Raw genomic sequence first — 23,523 nt, 5'->3', positions numbered from 1 at the left:
ATCTTGTGTAAGGTATCTATTTAACCTAAATTAACATTTCTATACTGTAAATTTTATTTGTTTTTTTAGTAAAGAATATAATGGTTTCATTTATTTTCTAATAAAGTAAAAATCATTTTTAAAAATAAAAGGAAACAGAAAATTAATAAATTTTGCAAAATTGATGCTTTTTATAATTACTGCAGTTTTTCAACAATATAACTTAAAAATATAAAATTTTTTAAACAAATAAAGTACCTAAGTTAAAAAATGTAAAACTTCTGAAAAAGGGAAAGTGACGTATTCAGTATAATTGTAATGATCTTAAATTAAAATTTGTATACGAGACTGAACTGTCGAATAAAAAAATTAATTTTTTGATATCGTAAAAAAGTTTTTTATGTCGTTTTATTCTAGTGTAGAATAAAAATTACATCGATGCTCCAGGGTTCTTTTATTATGACGCCCAATGTAATTTTACTCAGCTGTTCAAAATTACACTCTCTTGCGACGTAAATGTACTTATTAGCGTATAATATCACTTTTACAGTCATTGTAAAATATAAGAGACATTTTTTAAAATGTAATTGTCGGTAATTAAGGAATTTTTTAAATCGGTTAGGGAACGATTCCCTTCATCAGGAATTCTATATCGGAATCTTATGAGTTTTGTTTGAACTGGAAGAAAAAAATCTTTAACTTTTATTACATTTTTGTATGTGTTGAAAAGTATTTTTTAGATTTGGATGGTCTTTTAAATGAAAAATTTTGAATTTTGATATAATGATAAAAAATTAAATTAATAAAGTATTTATTAAATAAATATTATTTTTATAATAGTAACTAACGCTTTTAGACACTTAATAAATACTTTCTTTTTAGATTGCGTTTTATTTTTACAAAATTAATGTATGTAAAAAATTGTTAATAAGCAATTAATAATGACTGAGCCTAGGCAGTATAAAATTCATTTGGAGGATGAGGGTTCTGAGATGCCAAGAACTTCTCGCTGGAGAATGAATAAACGACAAAGGCAATCCGACAACATTGAAATTAACACTACACATGAAGTGATTAACGAAGTAAGTTTGTCACACATAAAAACATTGAATCCCTTTTATGATAATAATATAAAGCTCATGTTTTTGTTAATTTCTTTACTGCAGATAACAATTACATTTTGTGAACATAACATTTCTGACATTCTAAAAATTATTCAAAATACAGACACAGTATTACCATTGTTGAATATTGATATTATATAAACGAAGTTTTAGTTTTTTTTAAATTATGTCTTGAGACAATATGTAATTGCGTATACCGTGGGTGGCTACTTATAAAAGCTAAAAACGGCTTCGACCGACATATTGCCTGTCACTGTTGTTTAAAATGTCACATTTGCAATTCTGCTGTTAATAATTCATTAATAATCCTTGTTTAATATTAATATTAAACCGATTAATGATTAATACTACTAATCTTCCTATTGACAATAGGGTGCTTTACCAATTGTTCACACGTAAAGCTGGTTATAGTTATCGAAACTTTCGTGAGCTAGTTATTCCCTTTTAGATGAGCCTAAAAATTCGTGAACCTTTAATTAACTTTTTCCAAATTTCACAAACTTTTGTCACTCTCTTTAACATTATATGTCTGTATATGCGCACAAAAAAAGTTTGTGAAATTTTGGAAAAAGTTACGTGAATTTCTCCCACATGATATTAAGCCAGTATTTTTAAAAATTTTCCTATACAGTAACGTAAGTTTCAAATTTGTAATTTATTAGCGTACTATTCTGAGGCATTCCTAAATCTGTTTCGGAACCAAGTAGTTTTTATCTGAAATTAAATTTTAATGTAACTCAACAAAATATTATTTTCGAATCAATCCATCTATTGCAAAGCATAAAATAAAATCCTAAGTAAAAATGATTTGTTCGATTTACGGAAGAATTTCCTGCAGAATTCACACAAAATTTCAAATGGAATTCGTGTGACTTTTTAAAACGTTAGTGATCCTAGCCGATTTTGACCCTATTGAAATCCCTGTACAAGAAAATTTACATGTTCAGCAGCTGAACTTGTACCTGTTCTAGTATTTAATATATTTGTGTACAAGAAAATGTACATGTTTTTGTACATATTTTTGAGGAGATTCCAACACATGAAACCGTTTATGTTCTTAATTTCAAAAAAATTTGAGACTTTAATAATTTATAATCATTAAAACTCTTTACTAATATATGTTAAAAATTATTGCGCAGCTATAAAGTCCTAAGAAAACTACTGCGCAGCCTTTTAAGTTTTTAATTTTTACTAAACGAAGACGTAAATAAACCTGTACAAGAATACAGGGTGTTCCAAAAGTATAGAAACTTGCAAATATCTCGAAAAGCAGTGATGGGTACGTATAATACATGACGTATAATACGTGGTTTTCTACGTGTATAATACTACATATATTACGTGCCAAGTTTTCTACACGATGTATATTACATTTGATCACGTGATTTAAGAGCGGCAATTTTAAATTCTTCATTAAAATACATCATTCATTACTTTACACTATTGAAAGAGAAAGTTGTTAATATAAACAAAATTTAGGTAATTATTAATTATTTTAACAATTATAAAACAAAATTTTTAATTATTGAAATGTTTTTATATCGGTTTTATTTCTAAGTTGGTTTCACAGATAAGAGTGAACACCGGGCCACGTGCATAATAACATAACCTATATTCTAAGTATTATATTGTCAGTCTAGTCGTTTGGTATCTCCTAAAATAAAAAAATTTTAAATAAAAACTTTATAAACAATAACAAAGCTCTTAAATGACAAGTATTATAAGTAGAGGTTTTCTACATGGTTTTATACATTTTACCCATCACTGTCGAAAAGTACGCATTTTCGTGAAAAATATTCAAAACAAAAGTTGTTCCCAAAAAAAGATCTATATTTTTGAAGCCAAAAAATTGGTCCCGGGACCCAACAGTGAAAAAAGAAGTATCACGAAAATGCGTACTTTTTAAGATATTTGCAAGTTTCCATACTTTTGGAACACCCTGTATGTACAAGAACGTGTACATTTATTGTATACAAATATTAAATGTATTTTCTTGAACAAGATCCAAATTTTGGTGCCAAAATTTTACATTTTCAAGTTCTTGTACATATTCATTAATGAACTTGTACATTTTCTTGTACATGTTCAAGTAATGTTCTTGAACAAGTTCAGCATCCGGAACTGAGACATGTTCTTGTACCAGAACTTGTACAAGATCCTGGATAAAAAATATAATTAATTATTATACTACATATTTCACAGAATAAAGCCAAATTTTCAATAGGCACTCGTATCTCAAACCGTTTCACTTTTAAAAAGCGATCGCTATCGGAGCTTTTGATTGGTATTAACGTTTTATTACTTTCTCACAATTTTAAATAGAAATTACAGTTTGAAATATAAAACTCTTTCTTTCTAAAAAGAGAAAATAAGTTATTAAAATGATACTAAAGAAAAAAGATTTATGAGAAGATTAAATTAAAAATTTACCTAACAAATTTATCAAATTATTAAGTCCTTAGAAATTAAATAATGTGCTAAGGGTCTTTCCTTCGATTTTATAAATTCTTCTATAAGGTCCTTAGAAAATCGAAGTCAATTCATGAATTATCGTTCTTGTCGTTGTTAAAATAAAAATATTTGGTCAAATTTAAAGAAAAATGTATATTTCTCATAACAAAAAAGTTTTATTAGAAAGAACATGATTTTATATTTGTCTTTTTAGAAAATTTTGATTCCTGTGTAAGTTGTGGTTTCTTGTAAAACAATTAAATTTGACTGTGATGTAAGCTTGTTTGTTTCAATTGAACTTCATATTTCTTGTCAAATTTTTAAATAACACATATTTTGAATCAATTTTATCCGAAAATACTCCAATAATTCAATGATAAACATTTTAAGAATAATTCATTTTTATAGAATAAAGTTAACTTATAAAACGCTCTGTTAGTGATCGTATTTTGAAGGTGAAACTATTTAAAATAGAATACCCTATAAATTTTATCACATCTTAGACTACTTCTATTGTAGATACCAGAAAACGAACAAGCTTCATCAAGTTCAATCCTTTGTTCTGATCTTCCGGTAAGAATGTTTTTTAATATCTTTTTCAAAATGCAATATAAAAGTAAATAATTAATTTTAAACCTTCAATCAATGTGTTAATTAATAACAGATATTTTTCATCACTTTAAAACATTTTTACATTATAGTTTATGTTTAGGATATCACTGGAGATGTTAGTGAACCAGAATATGACGTATATGAAAAAGACGATGATTGCTTTGATTGGCAGGAAATAATATTCGGCGAACAAAATGAAAGTTCTGAAGAATATACATATGAAGAATATTTGCAAGAAGAAAGTAATAAAGTGCCAACATCTCGATTAAATGAAAAATTGCAAAGTGAAAGCTTCTTTCGCAGTTTGCAAAAATCCGTAATTTTGAGTGAAGCAGAAATTATTATGATGGTGATAAAGTACAGTTTGCGATTTCATTTATCTCATACTGCAGTTACTCATTTATTTCAAATGATAAATTGTTTTTTTCCTAATCCTATACTACCAGAGACGCGCTATTTAGTAGATAAGATGTTTTTCGATAAAGATGTTGCTACTTACCATGCGATTTGCCCTTACTGCGGTGCATATGTTGGTACATATACTCATAAATGTGTGGAAAAAATTTGTCAAGTTTGTGAACACAAAATTCAATTAAGGGATAGTAATTATGTAACGTTTTTCATTACTTTTTCATTATCTAATGAAATAAGAAACCTTCTTGAAAGTCACGATCAATATTACGACTTTATTGTTAACGAAAGAATACACAAAAGCGGCGTATATGAAGATGTTTATGATGGGCAAGAGTATAGGGAATTTGTAAAAAAACTGGATTCTCAAGATAAACGGCAGTATTGTACTTTAACTTTTAATGCTGACGGAGCTCCGGTTTTTGTTAGTTCTACCTATTCAATTTGGCCGTTACAAATAATTGTAAACGAAACACCAGTTCACGTCAGGGCATCTAAAAGTATTGTCTTTGCCTTATGGTTTGGGAAAAACAAACCTGACATGTCTGTATTTTTGGAACCTTTCGTGAATGAAATTAATAGCCTGTCAGAAAGTGGTATTTCATGTACCATTCGTGGTGAGAATCGTTTAATAAAACCATATGCTTTATGCTGTTGCGTTGATACTGTAGCCCGAGCCCCAATGCAAGGCATCCTTCAATTTAATGCATATTCAGGATGCAATTGGTGCTTACATGAAGGTGAATGGGTTCCTAATAATAAACGTACAGGTGGTAGCGTAAAATATCCAATCTTAAATCCAATGCCTAAAGAAAGAGACGAAGCAAATATGCTAGCTTCAATGATTAGCATTGTAAATGATGGAGTATGTGTAAATTCTGTTCAACGTGTTTCTGCTTTAACAAAGTTGAAATATTTTAATATTGTTCAGGGATTTACACCTGATGACGTACATTTTGCAAGATTAGGTTTAGGTAAACAGTTTACAAATTATTGGGTTAAAAGTTTAACTCCGGATCAATTAGATTCAATCGATGAAATGTTGAATAACATTCAAGTGCCCAACCAAGTAATGCGTATAACTCGTGGTATTCGGGATAGAAAGTATTGGAAAGCTAAAGAGTGGGAAAATTGGATTCTGTATTTTAGTATTCCAATTTTATCTCACTTTTTAGACAAGAAATACGTCAATCATTGGGCACAGTTTGTTGAATCTTTTCACATTTCTTTGCTGTCCAGTATTACCAGAGAACAACTGGAAAACATGGAGAGTTTAACAAAAATATTTTTAGTAGTTAGTGAGCAACTTTACACGAAACAAGTTGCTACCTACAATCTTCATCAAAGCATTCACTGGTTGAAGGGAATTACAAATTGGGGCCCAGGATGGACACATTCTTCCTTTGTTTTTGAGTCAGGCAATGGAAAGTTACTGAAGAATATTAATAGTGCAAAAGGTGTAACGAACCAAATCGCTCGAACTATTGCAATGGAGCGAAATGATATTCTTTTAAATAAAACTGTTCTTCCAATGTGTAATAAATCAGTCAAGAAATTTTGTCTCAATCTAGAATACAGAAATACCCAAAAATCTTGCAAACCGGGAACAATAAGATATTTTGGATGTGCTACTAATGCAGAAGAAAAATGGAAGAACCATCTACAATTATCGAATAATGCAGTGTCTTACAAGAGGATGGTAAAAGACCGATGTTTATACACATCATCAAAAATAAAATGTAATCGATCAAACAACACTGTGGCTATATGTAACAATGATGATTTAGTACAGATCGTACAATTCATTGTTGATGAAAGTTTATTAAAAGAATATGCAATTTGTAAACTAATAAAGACCAAAAAAGTGCTCAACAATCAATTTCCCATATTAAGAAAAGTTGAATCAATATCCACGGAATTAATTGCAATAAATATAAATAATATAAGTAGGATTTGCGTCTTTTTCGAAGTAAAAAATGTTAAATACATTTGCCCTGTACCAAACTTATACTATATTTAATAAATACATCGTGTTCATTGTAAAATTACAAATAATTTTGATACCACACTGTTTATGCAACCGCATCAAAAACTAATAGACTGAGTATAATGAGTTGTTTCTAATCTCGACATTTATTTCACACAGATATTAATATTTAAATTTCGTATATGTTAATTAGGAATAACTACAACTAACAAATTTCTTTCGCTTTGATACAAAAATATTAATATCTTTACTGAATTTATAATAAACATATTAAATTAATAAAATATTTTTTGTATTTTTTATTACCGCATATATATATATATATATATATATATTAGTAGCGTACGAATTGTAAGTGAAAAAAAAGTTGATCGGATCGGGCTGTAACTTGCACATAGTTTAGTCCTAGGGGTGACTAATTTAACCAAGAAGTATTGTTAGGTTTTTTCAAAACCTGTCGGAGAGGGAGTGGGTTGAATTTTTTTGAAAAATTTAAATAGTGAATTTTTGAAGACTTGTAACTTTTAAACAGAAAGAATTAAAAAATTTGTCCTATATGTTTTCGAAAAGTTTTTTCCTGCTCTTTCGAATGGTGCAAAAAAATTTTCAAGAAATTCAAATTTTGAGCCTTCTTTTTTGAAAATTAAACATTTTTTAGAATTTTTTTTTAAGTTCGGTCCTTTTTATTTTTTTTATTTATTTTTTTTTGAAAGCCAAAAATATGTATTTTCATTATAAAAAATATTAAGATGTCTTTTTTTGTTATTTTCGAGTTATTAATAAAAAATGAAATATTTCACAAATAAATAAAGTAATTGCAATCCTAAAGGTACCAATTGAAAGCTGACGTAATGCCGAATCCAACGAGCCCTATACGGACTATTTTTGATTAGAGGATTTTTTAAAAAAAATTGCCATGTTAGCCAATTGTTTATTAACAATAAACTTACCCAAAGTATTTCATATAGGGCTCGTTGAATTTCCGGGCAAAATTCAGACGAAATTCAAAGGATTTATCATCATTGTCTCAATGCAAAAATTCACTAGGATTTTAAGGAAACACTCAATCGATCTGTAATAATTGTTAGAAAGTTAATGTGAACAATAATTTTCGGGCGAAATTCGCAAGATCTGTAATAATTGTTTCAAAGATAAAGTTGACGTGGAATTTCGGGAAAAATCCACCCGAAATTCATTATTGTCTTAAAGCGAAAATTCTCTAGGATTTTCAGGTAAAACTAACTTGATCTGTAATGATTGTTACAAAGATAAAGTTAACAATAATTTTCGGGCGAAATTCGCAAGATCTGTAATAATTGTTTCAAAGATAAAGTTTACGTGGAATTTCGAGTAAAATTCATCCGAAATTCGCACTATTTATAATCACTGTCTTAAAGCGTAAATTCTCTAGGATTTTAGGGTACAACTCTCTGGATCTGTGATAATTGTTTCAAAGATAAAGTTGACATGGAATTTCGGGAAAAATCCACCCGAAATTCGCACGATATATCATTATTGTCTTAACACGAAAATTCTCTATGATTATCGGGTAAAACTCATTCGATCTGTGATTACTGTTACAAAGATAAAGTTAGCAAGGATTTTCGGGCGAAATTCGCAATATCTGTTATAATTGTTTCAAAGATAAAGTTGACATGGAATTTCGGGAAAAATCCACCCGAAATTCGCACGATATATCATTATTGTCTTAACACGAAAATTCTCTAGGATTGTCGGGTAAAACTCATTCGATCTGTGATTACTGTTACAAAGATAAAGTTAGCAAGGATTTTCGGGCGAAATTCGCAATATCTGTTATAATTGTTTCAAAAATAAAGTAGACGTGGAATTTCGGGAAAAATCCACCCGAAATTCATTATTGTCTTAAAGCGAAAATTCTCTACGATTTTCAGGTAAAACTAACTTGATCTGTAATGATTGTTACAAAGATAAAGTTAACAATAATTTTCGGGCGAAATTCGCAAGATCTGTAATAATTGTTTCAAAGATAAAGTTTACGTGGAATTTCGAGTAAAATTCATCCGAAATTCGCACTATTTATAATCACTGTCTTAAAGCGTAAATTCTCTAGGATTTTAGGGTACAACTCTCTGGATCTGTGATAATTGTTTCAAAGATAAAGTTGACATGGAATTTCGGGAAAAATCCACCCGAAATTCGCACGATATATCATTATTGTCTTAACACGAAAATTCTCTATGATTATCGGGTAAAACTCATTCGATCTGTGATTACTGTTACAAAGATAAAGTTAGCAAGGATTTTCGGGCGAAATTCGCAATATCTGTTATAATTGTTTCAAAGATAAAGTTGACATGGAATTTCGGGAAAAATCCACCCGAAATTCGCACGATATATCATTATTGTCTTAACACGAAAATTCTCTAGGATTGTCGGGTAAAACTCATTCGATCTGTGATTACTGTTACAAAGATAAAGTTAGCAAGGATTTTCGGGCGAAATTCGCAATATCTGTTATAATTGTTTCAAAAATAAAGTTGACGTGGAATTTCGGGCAAAAATCACCCAAAATTCATTATTGTCTTAAAGCGAAAATTCTCTACGATTTTCAGGTAAAACTAACTTGATCTGTAATGATTGTTACAAAGATAAAGTTAACAATAATTTTCGGGCGAAATTCGCAAGATCTGTAATAATTGTTTCAAAGATAAAGTTTACGTGGAATTTCGAGTAAAATTCATCCGAAATTCGCACTATTTATAATCACTGTCTTAAAGCGTAAATTCTCTAGGATTTTAGGGTACAACTCTCTGGATCTGTGATAATTGTTTCAAAGATAAAGTTGACATGGAATTTCGGGAAAAATCCACCCGAAATTCGCACGATATATCATTATTGTCTTAACACGAAAATTCTCTATGATTATCGGGTAAAACTCATTCGATCTGTGATTACTGTTACAAAGATAAAGTTAGCAAGGATTTTCGGGCGAAATTCGCAATATCTGTTATAATTGTTTCAAAGATAAAGTTGACATGGAATTTCGGGAAAAATCCACCCGAAATTCGCACGATATATCATTATTGTCTTAACACGAAAATTCTCTAGGATTGTCGGGTAAAACTCATTCGATCTGTGATTACTGTTACAAAGATAAAGTTAGCAAGGATTTTCGGGCGAAATTCGCAATATCTGTTATAATTGTTTCAAAAATAAAGTTGACGTGGAATTTCGGGCAAAAATCACCCAAAATTCATTATTGTCTTAAAGCGAAAATTCTCTATAGGATTTTCAGGTAAAACTAACTTGATCTGTAATGATTGTTACAAAGATAAAGTTAACAACAATTTTCGGGCGAAATTCGCAAGATCTGTAATAATTGTCTCCAAGATAAAGTTTACGTGGAATTTCGAGTAAAATTCATCCGAAATTCACACTATTTATAATCATTGTCTTAAAGCGTAAATTCTCTAGGATTTTAGGGTACAACTCTCTGGATCTGTGATAATTGTTTCAGAGATAAAGTTGACGTGGAATTTCGGGAAAAATCCACCCGAAATTCATTATTGTCTTAAAGCGAAAATTCTCTAGGAATTTTCTCTAGGATTTTCGGGTAAAACTCATCTGATCTGTAATCATTGTTACAAAGATAAAGTTAGCAAGGTTTTTCGGGCAAAATTCGCTGTCATTTTTGGGGGAACTTCGCCCGAAATTCTGTTTCAAAACGCCGCACGAAATCATAGGAAGTTTCGTCCGTATTCGTTGGGAATTTCGGTCGAATTCTGAGCGAATTTTCCATAGAAATTCGGGCGAATTATTTTCACGTGGGAGGATATCAATTATTTTTCATAAAAACAATGGTGGCGCGAAGTTTTTGAACTAAAAACTCAACAATTATGCATAAATAATAACAATTAAATTGCTTCGACCAAAAATTTTATTTTTCCTACGCATTAGCACATTAAATATGAACAAATTTATGCAATAAAAGTTTAAAAAAAGTTCTAGGATATCAATTATTTTTCATAAAAACAATGGTGGCGCGAAGTTTTTGAACTAAAAACTCAACAATTATGCATAAATAATAACAATTAAATTGCTTCGACCAAAAATTTTATTTTTCCTACGCATTAGCACATTAAATATGAACAAATTTAGGGAATAAAAGTTTAATAAAAGTTCTAGGATATCAATTATTTTTCATAAAAATAATGGTTTTTGCGCGAAGTTTTTGAACTAAAAACTCAACAATTATGCATAAATAATAACAATTAAATTGCTTCGACCAAAAATTTTATTTTTCCTACGCATTAGCACATTAAATATGAACAAATTTATGCAATAAAAGTTTAAAAAAAGTTCTAGGATGTCAATTATTTTTCATAAAAACAATGGTGGCGCGAAGTTTTTGAACTAAAAACTCAACAATTATGCATAAATAATAACAATTAAATTGCTTCGACCACAAATTTTATTTTTCGTACGCATTCGCACATTAAATATGAACAAATTTATGCAATAAAAGTTTAAAAAAAGTTCTAGGATATCAATTATTTTTCATAAAAACAATGGTGGCGCGAAGTTTTTGAACTAAAAACTCAACAATTATGCATAAATAATAACAATTAAATTGCTTCGACCAAAAATTTTATTTTTCCTACGCATTAGCACATTAAATATGAACAAATTTATGCAATAAAAGTTTAAAAAAAGTTCTAGGATATCAATTATTTTTCATAAAAACAATGGTGGCGCGAAGTTTTTGAACTAAAAACTCAACAATTATGCATAAATAATAACAATTAAATTGCTTCGACCAAATATTTTATTTTTCCTACGCATTAGCACATTAAATATGAACAAATTTAGGGAATAAAAGTTTAATAAAAGTTCTAGGATATCAATTATTTTTTATAAAAATAATGGTGGCGCGAAGTTTTTGAACTAAAAACTCAACAATTATGCATAAATAATAACAATTAAATTGCTTCGACCAAAAATTTTATTTTTCCTACGCATTAGCACATTAAATATGAACAAATTTATGCAATAAAAGTTTAAAAAAAGTTCTAGGATATCAATTATTTTTCATAAAAACAATGGTGGCGCGAAGTTTTTGAACTAAAAACTCAACAATTATGCATAAATAATAACAATTAAATTGCTTCGACCAAAAATTTTATTTTTCCTACGCATTAGCACATTAAATATGAACAAATTTATGCAATAAAAGTTTAAAAAAAGTTCTAGGATATCAATTATTTTTCATAAAAACAATGGTGGCGCGAAGTTTTTGAACTAATAATACAACAATTATGCATAAATAATAACAATTAAATTGCTTCGACCAAAAATTTTATTTTTCCTACGCATTAGCACATTAAATATGAACAAATTTAGGGAATAAAAGTTTAATAAAAGTTCTAGGATATCAATTATTTTTCATAAAAATAATGGTGGCGCGAAGTTTTTGAACTAAAAACTCAACAATTATGCATAAATAATAACAATTAAATTGCTTCGACCAAAAATTTTATTTTTCCTACGCATTAGCACATTAAATATGAACAAATTTATGCAATAAAAGTTTAAAAAAAGTTCTAGGATATCAATTATTTTTCATAAAAACAATGGTGGCGCGAAGTTTTTGAACTAAAAACTCAACAATTATGCATAAATAATAACAATTAAATTGCTTCGACCAAAAATTTTATTTTTCCTACGCATTAGCACATTAAATATGAACAAATTTATGCAATAAAAGTTTAAAAAAAGTTCTAGGATATCAATTATTTTTCATAAAAACAATGGTGGCGCGAAGTTTTTGAACTAAAAACTCAACAATTATGCATAAATAATAACAATTAAATTGCTTCGACCAAAAATTTTATTTTTCCTACGCATTAGCACATTAAATATGAACAAATTTATGCAATAAAAGTTTAAAAAAAGTTCTAGGATATCAATTATTTTTCATAAAAACAATGGTGGCGCGAAGTTTTTGAACTAAAAACTCAACAATTATGCATAAATAATAACAATTAAATTGCTTCGACCAAAAATTTTATTTTTCCTACGCATTAGCACATTAAATATGAACAAATTTATGCAATAAAAGTTTAAAAAAAGTTCTAGGATATCAATTATTTTTCATAAAAACAATGGTGGCGCGAAGTTTTTGAACTAAAAACTCAACAATTATGCATAAATAATAACAATTAAATTGCTTCGACCAAAAATTTTATTTTTCCTACGCATTAGCACATTAAATATGAACAAATTTATGCAATAAAAGTTTAAAAAAAGTTCTAGGATATCAATTATTTTTCATAAAAACAATGGTGGCGCGAAGTTTTTGAACTAAAAACTCAACAATTATGCATAAATAATAACAATTAAATTGCTTCGACCAAAAATTTTATTTTTCCTACGCATTAGCACATTAAATATGAACAAATTTATGCAATAAAAGTTTAAAAAAAGTTCTAGGATATCAATTATTTTTCATAAAAACAATGGTGGCGCGAAGTTTTTGAACTAAAAACTCAACAATTATGCATAAATAATAACAATTAAATTGCTTCGACCAAAAATTTTATTTTTCCTACGCATTAGCACATTAAATATGAACAAATTTATGCAATAAAAGTTTAAAAAAAGTTCTAGGATATCAATTATTTTTCATAAAAACAATGGTGGCGCGAAGTTTTTGAACTAAAAACTCAACAATTATGCATAAATAATAACAATTAAATTGCTTCGACCAAAAATTTTATTTTTCCTACGCATTAGCACATTAAATATGAACAAATTTATGCAATAAAAGTTTAAAAAAAGTTCTAGGATATCAATTATTTTTCATAAAAACAATGGTGGCGCGAAGTTTTTGAACTAAAAACTCAACAATTATGCATAAATAATAACAATTAAATTGCTTCGACCAAAAATTTTATTTTTCCTACGCATTAGCACATTAAATATGAACAAATTTATGCAATAAAAGTTTAAAAAAAGTTCTAGGATATCAATTATTTTTCATAAAAACAATGGTGGCGCGAAGTTTTTGAACTAAAAACTCAACAATTATGCATAAATAATAACAATTAAATTGCTTCGACCAAAAATTTTATTTTTCCTACGCATTAGCACATTAAATATGAACAAATTTATGCAATAAAAGTTTAAAAAAAGTTCTAGGATATCAATTATTTTTCATAAAAACAATGGTGGCGCGAAGTTTTTGAACTAAAAACTCAACAATTATGCATAAATAATAACAATTAAATTGCTTCGACCAAAAATTTTATTTTTCCTACGCATTAGCACATTAAATATGAACAAATTTATGCAATAAAAGTTTAAAAAAAGTTCTAGGATATCAATTATTTTTCATAAAAACAATGGTGGCGCGAAGTTTTTGAACTAAAAACTCAACAATTATGCATAAATAATAACAATTAAATTGCTTCGACCAAAAATTTTATTTTTCCTACGCATTAGCACATTAAATATGAACAAATTTATGCAATAAAAGTTTAAAAAAAGTTCTAGGATATCAATTATTTTTCATAAAAACAATGGTGGCGCGAAGTTTTTGAACTAAAAACTCAACAATTATGCATAAATAATAACAATTAAATTGCTTCGACCAAAAATTTTATTTTTCCTACGCATTAGCACATTAAATATGAACAAATTTATGCAATAAAAGTTTAAAAAAAGTTCTAGGATATCAATTATTTTTCATAAAAACAATGGTGGCGCGAAGTTTTTGAACTAAAAACTCAACAATTATGCATAAATAATAACAATTAAATTGCTTCGACCAAAAATTTTATTTTTCCTACGCATTAGCACATTAAATATGAACAAATTTATGCAATAAAAGTTTAAAAAAAGTTCTAGGATATCAATTATTTTTCATAAAAACAATGGTGGCGCGAAGTTTTTGAACTAAAAACTCAACAATTATGCATAAATAATAACAATTAAATTGCTTCGACCAAAAATTTTATTTTTCCTACGCATTAGCACATTAAATATGAACAAATTTATGCAATAAAAGTTTAAAAAAAGTTCTAGGATATCAATTATTTTTCATAAAAACAATGGTGGCGCGAAGTTTTTGAACTAAAAACTCAACAATTATGCATAAATAATAACAATTAAATTGCTTCGACCAAAAATTTTATTTTTCCTACGCATTAGCACATTAAATATGAACAAATTTATGCAATAAAAGTTTAAAAAAAGTTCTAGGATATCAATTATTTTTCATAAAAACAATGGTGGCGCGAAGTTTTTGAACTAAAAACTCAACAATTATGCATAAATAATAACAATTAAATTGCTTCGACCAAAAATTTTATTTTTCCTACGCATTAGCACATTAAATATGAACAAATTTATGCAATAAAAGTTTAAAAAAAGTTCTAGGATATCAATTATTTTTCATAAAAACAATGGTGGCGCGAAGTTTTTGAACTAAAAACTCAACAATTATGCATAAATAATAACAATTAAATTGCTTCGACCAAAAATTTTATTTTTCCTACGCATTAGCACATTAAATATGAACAAATTTATGCAATAAAAGTTTAAAAAAAGTTCTAGGATATCAATTATTTTTCATAAAAACAATGGTGGCGCGAAGTTTTTGAACTAAAAACTCAACAATTATGCATAAATAATAACAATTAAATTGCTTCGACCAAAAATTTTATTTTTCCTACGCATTAGCACATTAAATATGAACAAATTTATGCAATAAAAGTTTAAAAAAAGTTCTAGGATATCAATTATTTTTCATAAAAACAATGGTGGCGCGAAGTTTTTGAACTAAAAACTCAACAATTATGCATAAATAATAACAATTAAATTGCTTCGACCAAAAATTTTATTTTTCCTACGCATTAGCACATTAAATATGAACAAATTTATGCAATAAAAGTTTAAAAAAAGTTCTAGGATATCAATTATTTTTCATAAAAACAATGGTGGCGCGAAGTTTTTGAACTAAAAACTCAACAATTATGCATAAATAATAACAATTAAATTGCTTCGACCAAAAATTTTATTTTTCCTACGCATTAGCACATTAAATATGAACAAATTTATGCAATAAAAGTTTAAAAAAAGTTCTAGGATATCAATTATTTTTCATAAAAACAATGGTGGCGCGAAGTTTTTGAACTAAAAACTCAACAATTATGCATAAATAATAACAATTAAATTGCTTCGACCAAAAATTTTATTTTTCCTACGCATTAGCACATTAAATATGAACAAATTTATGCAATAAAAGTTTAAAAAAAGTTCTAGGATATCAATTATTTTTCATAAAAACAATGGTGGCGCGAAGTTTTTGAACTAAAAACTCAACAATTATGCATAAATAATAACAATTAAATTGCTTCGACCAAAAATTTTATTTTTCCTACGCATTAGCACATTAAATATGAACAAATTTATGCAATAAAAGTTTAAAAAAAGTTCTAGGATATCAATTATTTTTCATAAAAACAATGGTGGCGCGAAGTTTTTGAACTAAAAACTCAACAATTATGCATAAATAATAACAATTAAATTGCTTCGACCAAAAATTTTATTTTTCCTACGCATTAGCACATTAAATATGAACAAATTTATGCAATAAAAGTTTAAAAAAAGTTCTAGGATATCAATTATTTTTCATAAAAACAATGGTGGCGCGAAGTTTTTGAACTAAAAACTCAACAATTATGCATAAATAATAACAATTAAATTGCTTCGACCAAAAATTTTATTTTTCCTACGCATTAGCACATTAAATATGAACAAATTTATGCAATAAAAGTTTAAAAAAAGTTCTAGGATATCAATTATTTTTCATAAAAACAATGGTGGCGCGAAGTTTTTGAACTAAAAACTCAACAATTATGCATAAATAATAACAATTAAATTGCTTCGACCAAAAATTTTATTTTTCCTACGCATTAGCACATTAAATATGAACAAATTTATGCAATAAAAGTTTAAAAAAAGTTCTAGGATATCAATTATTTTTCATAAAAACAATGGTGGCGCGAAGTTTTTGAACTAAAAACTCAACAATTATGCATAAATAATAACAATTAAATTGCTTCGACCAAAAATTTTATTTTTCCTACGCATTAGCACATTAAATATGAACAAATTTATGCAATAAAAGTTTAAAAAAAGTTCTAGGATATCAATTATTTTTCATAAAAACAATGGTGGCGCGAAGTTTTTGAACTAAAAACTCAACAATTATGCATAAATAATAACAATTAAATTGCTTCGACCAAAAATTTTATTTTTCCTACGCATTAGCACATTAAATATGAACAAATTTATGCAATAAAAGTTTAAAAAAAGTTCTAGGATATCAATTATTTTTCATAAAAACAATGGTGGCGCGAAGTTTTTGAACTAAAAACTCAACAATTATGCATAAATAATAACAATTAAATTGCTTCGACCAAAAATTTTATTTTTCCTACGCATTAGCACATTAAATATGAACAAATTTATGCAATAAAAGTTTAAAAAAAGTTCTAGGATATCAATTATTTTTCATAAAAACAATGGTGGCGCGAAGTTTTTGAACTAAAAACTCAACAATTATGCATAAATAATAACAATTAAATTGCTTCGACCAAAAATTTTATTTTTCCTACGCATTAGCACATTAAATATGAACAAATTTATGCAATAAAAGTTTAAAAAAAGTTCTAGGATATCAATTATTTTTCATAAAAACAATGGTGGCGCGAAGTTTTTGAACTAAAAACTCAACAATTATGCATAAATAATAACAATTAAATTGCTTCGACCAAAAATTTTATTTTTCCTACGCATTAGCACATTAAATATGAACAAATTTATGCAATAAAAGTTTAAAAAAAGTTCTAGGATATCAATTATTTTTCATAAAAACAATGGTGGCGCGAAGTTTTTGAACTAAAAACTCAACAATTATGCATAAATAATAACAATTAAATTGCTTCGACCAAAAATTTTATTTTTCCTACGCATTAGCACATTAAATATGAACAAATTTATGCAATAAAAGTTTAAAAAAAGTTCTAGGATATCAATTATTTTTCATAAAAACAATGGTGGCGCGAAGTTTTTGAACTAAAAACTCAACAATTATGCATAAATAATAACAATTAAATTGCTTCGACCAAAAATTTTATTTTTCCTACGCATTAGCACATTAAATATGAACAAATTTATGCAATAAAAGTTTAAAAAAAGTTCTAGGATATCAATTATTTTTCATAAAAACAATGGTGGCGCGAAGTTTTTGAACTAAAAACTCAACAATTATGCATAAATAATAACAATTAAATTGCTTCGACCAAAAATTTTATTTTTCCTACGCATTAGCACATTAAATATGAACAAATTTATGCAATAAAAGTTTAAAAAAAGTTCTAGGATATCAATTATTTTTCATAAAAACAATGGTGGCGCGAAGTTTTTGAACTAAAAACTCAACAATTATGCATAAATAATAACAATTAAATTGCTTCGACCAAAAATTTTATTTTTCCTACGCATTAGCACATTAAATATGAACAAATTTATGCAATAAAAGTTTAAAAAAAGTTCTAGGATATCAATTATTTTTCATAAAAACAATGGTGGCGCGAAGTTTTTGAACTAAAAACTCAACAATTATGCATAAATAATAACAATTAAATTGCTTCGACCAAAAATTTTATTTTTCCTACGCATTAGCACATTAAATATGAACAAATTTATGCAATAAAAGTTTAAAAAAAGTTCTAGGATATCAATTATTTTTCATAAAAACAATGGTGGCGCGAAGTTTTTGAACTAAAAACTCAACAATTATGCATAAATAATAACAATTAAATTGCTTCGACCAAAAATTTTATTTTTCCTACGCATTAGCACATTAAATATGAACAAATTTATGCAATAAAAGTTTAAAAAAAGTTCTAGGATATCAATTATTTTTCATAAAAACAATGGTGGCGCGAAGTTTTTGAACTAAAAACTCAACAATTATGCATAAATAATAACAATTAAATTGCTTCGACCAAAAATTTTATTTTTCCTACGCATTAGCACATTAAATATGAACAAATTTATGCAATAAAAGTTTAAAAAAAGTTCTAGGATATCAATTATTTTTCATAAAAACAATGGTGGCGCGAAGTTTTTGAACTAAAAACTCAACAATTATGCATAAATAATAACAATTAAATTGCTTCGACCAAAAATTTTATTTTTCCTACGCATTAGCACATTAAATATGAACAAATTTATGCAATAAAAGTTTAAAAAAAGTTCTAGGATATCAATTATTTTTCATAAAAACAATGGTGGCGCGAAGTTTTTGAACTAAAAACTCAACAATTATGCATAAATAATAACAATTAAATTGCTTCGACCAAAAATTTTATTTTTCCTACGCATTAGCACATTAAATATGAACAAATTTATGCAATAAAAGTTTAAAAAAAGTTCTAGGATATCAATTATTTTTCATAAAAACAATGGTGGCGCGAAGTTTTTGAACTAAAAACTCAACAATTATGCATAAATAATAACAATTAAATTGCTTCGACCAAAAATTTTATTTTTCCTACGCATTAGCACATTAAATATGAACAAATTTATGCAATAAAAGTTTAAAAAAAGTTCTAGGATATCAATTATTTTTCATAAAAACAATGGTGGCGCGAAGTTTTTGAACTAAAAACTCAACAATTATGCATAAATAATAACAATTAAATTGCTTCGACCAAAAATTTTATTTTTCCTACGCATTAGCACATTAAATATGAACAAATTTATGCAATAAAAGTTTAAAAAAAGTTCTAGGATATCAATTATTTTTCATAAAAACAATGGTGGCGCGAAGTTTTTGAACTAAAAACTCAACAATTATGCATAAATAATAACAATTAAATTGCTTCGACCAAAAATTTTATTTTTCCTACGCATTAGCACATTAAATATGAACAAATTTATGCAATAAAAGTTTAAAAAAAGTTCTAGGATATCAATTATTTTTCATAAAAACAATGGTGGCGCGAAGTTTTTGAACTAAAAACTCAACAATTATGCATAAATAATAACAATTAAATTGCTTCGACCAAAAATTTTATTTTTCCTACGCATTAGCACATTAAATATGAACAAATTTATGCAATAAAAGTTTAAAAAAAGTTCTAGGATATCAATTATTTTTCATAAAAACAATGGTGGCGCGAAGTTTTTGAACTAAAAACTCAACAATTATGCATAAATAATAACAATTAAATTGCTTCGACCAAAAATTTTATTTTTCCTACGCATTAGCACATTAAATATGAACAAATTTATGCAATAAAAGTTTAAAAAAAGTTCTAGGATATCAATTATTTTTCATAAAAACAATGGTGGCGCGAAGTTTTTGAACTAAAAACTCAACAATTATGCATAAATAATAACAATTAAATTGCTTCGACCAAAAATTTTATTTTTCCTACGCATTAGCACATTAAATATGAACAAATTTATGCAATAAAAGTTTAAAAAAAGTTCTAGGATATCAATTATTTTTCATAAAAACAATGGTGGCGCGAAGTTTTTGAACTAAAAACTCAACAATTATGCATAAATAATAACAATTAAATTGCTTCGACCAAAAATTTTATTTTTCCTACGCATTAGCACATTAAATATGAACAAATTTATGCAATAAAAGTTTAAAAAAAGTTCTAGGATATCAATTATTTTTCATAAAAACAATGGTGGCGCGAAGTTTTTGAACTAAAAACTCAACAATTATGCATAAATAATAACAATTAAATTGCTTCGACCAAAAATTTTATTTTTCCTACGCATTAGCACATTAAATATGAACAAATTTATGCAATAAAAGTTTAAAAAAAGTTCTAGGATATCAATTATTTTTCATAAAAACAATGGTGGCGCGAAGTTTTTGAACTAAAAACTCAACAATTATGCATAAATAATAACAATTAAATTGCTTCGACCAAAAATTTTATTTTTCCTACGCATTAGCACATTAAATATGAACAAATTTATGCAATAAAAGTTTAAAAAAAGTTCTAGGATATCAATTATTTTTCATAAAAACAATGGTGGCGCGAAGTTTTTGAACTAAAAACTCAACAATTATGCATAAATAATAACAATTAAATTGCTTCGACCAAAAATTTTATTTTTCCTACGCATTAGCACATTAAATATGAACAAATTTATGCAATAAAAGTTTAAAAAAAGTTCTAGGATATCAATTATTTTTCATAAAAACAATGGTGGCGCGAAGTTTTTGAACTAAAAACTCAACAATTATGCATAAATAATAACAATTAAATTGCTTCGACCAAAAATTTTATTTTTCCTACGCATTAGCACATTAAATATGAACAAATTTATGCAATAAAAGTTTAAAAAAAGTTCTAGGATATCAATTATTTTTCATAAAAACAATGGTGGCGCGAAGTTTTTGAACTAAAAACTCAACAATTATGCATAAATAATAACAATTAAATTGCTTCGACCAAAAATTTTATTTTTCCTACGCATTAGCACATTAAATATGAACAAATTTATGCAATAAAAGTTTAAAAAAAGTTCTAGGATATCAATTATTTTTCATAAAAACAATGGTGGCGCGAAGTTTTTGAACTAAAAACTCAACAATTATGCATAAATAATAACAATTAAATTGCTTCGACCAAAAATTTTATTTTTCCTACGCATTAGCACATTAAATATGAACAAATTTATGCAATAAAAGTTTAAAAAAAGTTCTAGGATATCAATTATTTTTCATAAAAACAATGGTGGCGCGAAGTTTTTGAACTAAAAACTCAACAATTATGCATAAATAATAACAATTAAATTGCTTCGACCAAAAATTTTATTTTTCCTACGCATTAGCACATTAAATATGAACAAATTTATGCAATAAAAGTTTAAAAAAAGTTCTAGGATATCAATTATTTTTCATAAAAACAATGGTGGCGCGAAGTTTTTGAACTAAAAACTCAACAATTATGCATAAATAATAACAATTAAATTGCTTCGACCAAAAATTTTATTTTTCCTACGCATTAGCACATTAAATATGAACAAATTTATGCAATAAAAGTTTAAAAAAAGTTCTAGGATATCAATTATTTTTCATAAAAACAATGGTGGCGCGAAGTTTTTGAACTAAAAACTCAACAATTATGCATAAATAATAACAATTAAATTGCTTCGACCAAAAATTTTATTTTTCCTACGCATTAGCACATTAAATATGAACAAATTTATGCAATAAAAGTTTAAAAAAAGTTCTAGGATATCAATTATTTTTCATAAAAACAATGGTGGCGCGAAGTTTTTGAACTAAAAACTCAACAATTATGCATAAATAATAACAATTAAATTGCTTCGACCAAAAATTTTATTTTTCCTACGCATTAGCACATTAAATATGAACAAATTTATGCAATAAAAGTTTAAAAAAAGTTCTAGGATATCAATTATTTTTCATAAAAACAATGGTGGCGCGAAGTTTTTGAACTAAAAACTCAACAATTATGCATAAATAATAACAATTAAATTGCTTCGACCAAAAATTTTATTTTTCCTACGCATTAGCACATTAAATATGAACAAATTTATGCAATAAAAGTTTAAAAAAAGTTCTAGGATATCAATTATTTTTCATAAAAACAATGGTGGCGCGAAGTTTTTGAACTAAAAACTCAACAATTATGCATAAATAATAACAATTAAATTGCTTCGACCAAAAATTTTATTTTTCCTACGCATTAGCACATTAAATATGAACAAATTTATGCAATAAAAGTTTAAAAAAAGTTCTAGGATATCAATTATTTTTCATAAAAACAATGGTGGCGCGAAGTTTTTGAACTAAAAACTCAACAATTATGCATAAATAATAACAATTAAATTGCTTCGACCAAAAATTTTATTTTTCCTACGCATTAGCACATTAAATATGAACAAATTTATGCAATAAAAGTTTAAAAAAAGTTCTAGGATATCAATTATTTTTCATAAAAACAATGGTGGCGCGAAGTTTTTGAACTAAAAACTCAACAATTATGCATAAATAATAACAATTAAATTGCTTCGACCAAAAATTTTATTTTTCCTACGCATTAGCACATTAAATATGAACAAATTTATGCAATAAAAGTTTAAAAAAAGTTCTAGGATATCAATTATTTTTCATAAAAACAATGGTGGCGCGAAGTTTTTGAACTAAAAACTCAACAATTATGCATAAATAATAACAATTAAATTGCTTCGACCAAAAATTTTATTTTTCCTACGCATTAGCACATTAAATATGAACAAATTTATGCAATAAAAGTTTAAAAAAAGTTCTAGGATATCAATTATTTTTCATAAAAACAATGGTGGCGCGAAGTTTTTGAACTAAAAACTCAACAATTATGCATAAATAATAACAATTAAATTGCTTCGACCAAAAATTTTATTTTTCCTACGCATTAGCACATTAAATATGAACAAATTTATGCAATAAAAGTTTAAAAAAAGTTCTAGGATATCAATTATTTTTCATAAAAACAATGGTGGCGCGAAGTTTTTGAACTAAAAACTCAACAATTATGCATAAATAATAACAATTAAATTGCTTCGACCAAAAATTTTATTTTTCCTACGCATTAGCACATTAAATATGAACAAATTTATGCAATAAAAGTTTAAAAAAAGTTCTAGGATATCAATTATTTTTCATAAAAACAATGGTGGCGCGAAGTTTTTGAACTAAAAACTCAACAATTATGCATAAATAATAACAATTAAATTGCTTCGACCAAAAATTTTATTTTTCCTACGCATTAGCACATTAAATATGAACAAATTTATGCAATAAAAGTTTAAAAAAAGTTCTAGGATATCAATTATTTTTCATAAAAACAATGGTGGCGCGAAGTTTTT

The sequence above is a fragment of the Leptopilina boulardi genome, unplaced genomic scaffold (genome assembly GCF_019393585.1).
Source record: "Leptopilina boulardi isolate dan_hultmark-lab unplaced genomic scaffold, ZJU_Lbou_2.1 LbouV2_46, whole genome shotgun sequence".
NCBI classification, from domain to species: Eukaryota; Metazoa; Arthropoda; class Insecta; order Hymenoptera; family Figitidae; genus Leptopilina; species Leptopilina boulardi.
The sequence above is the reverse complement of the archived record's forward strand: the minus strand, read 5'-3'. Positions refer to the sequence as shown.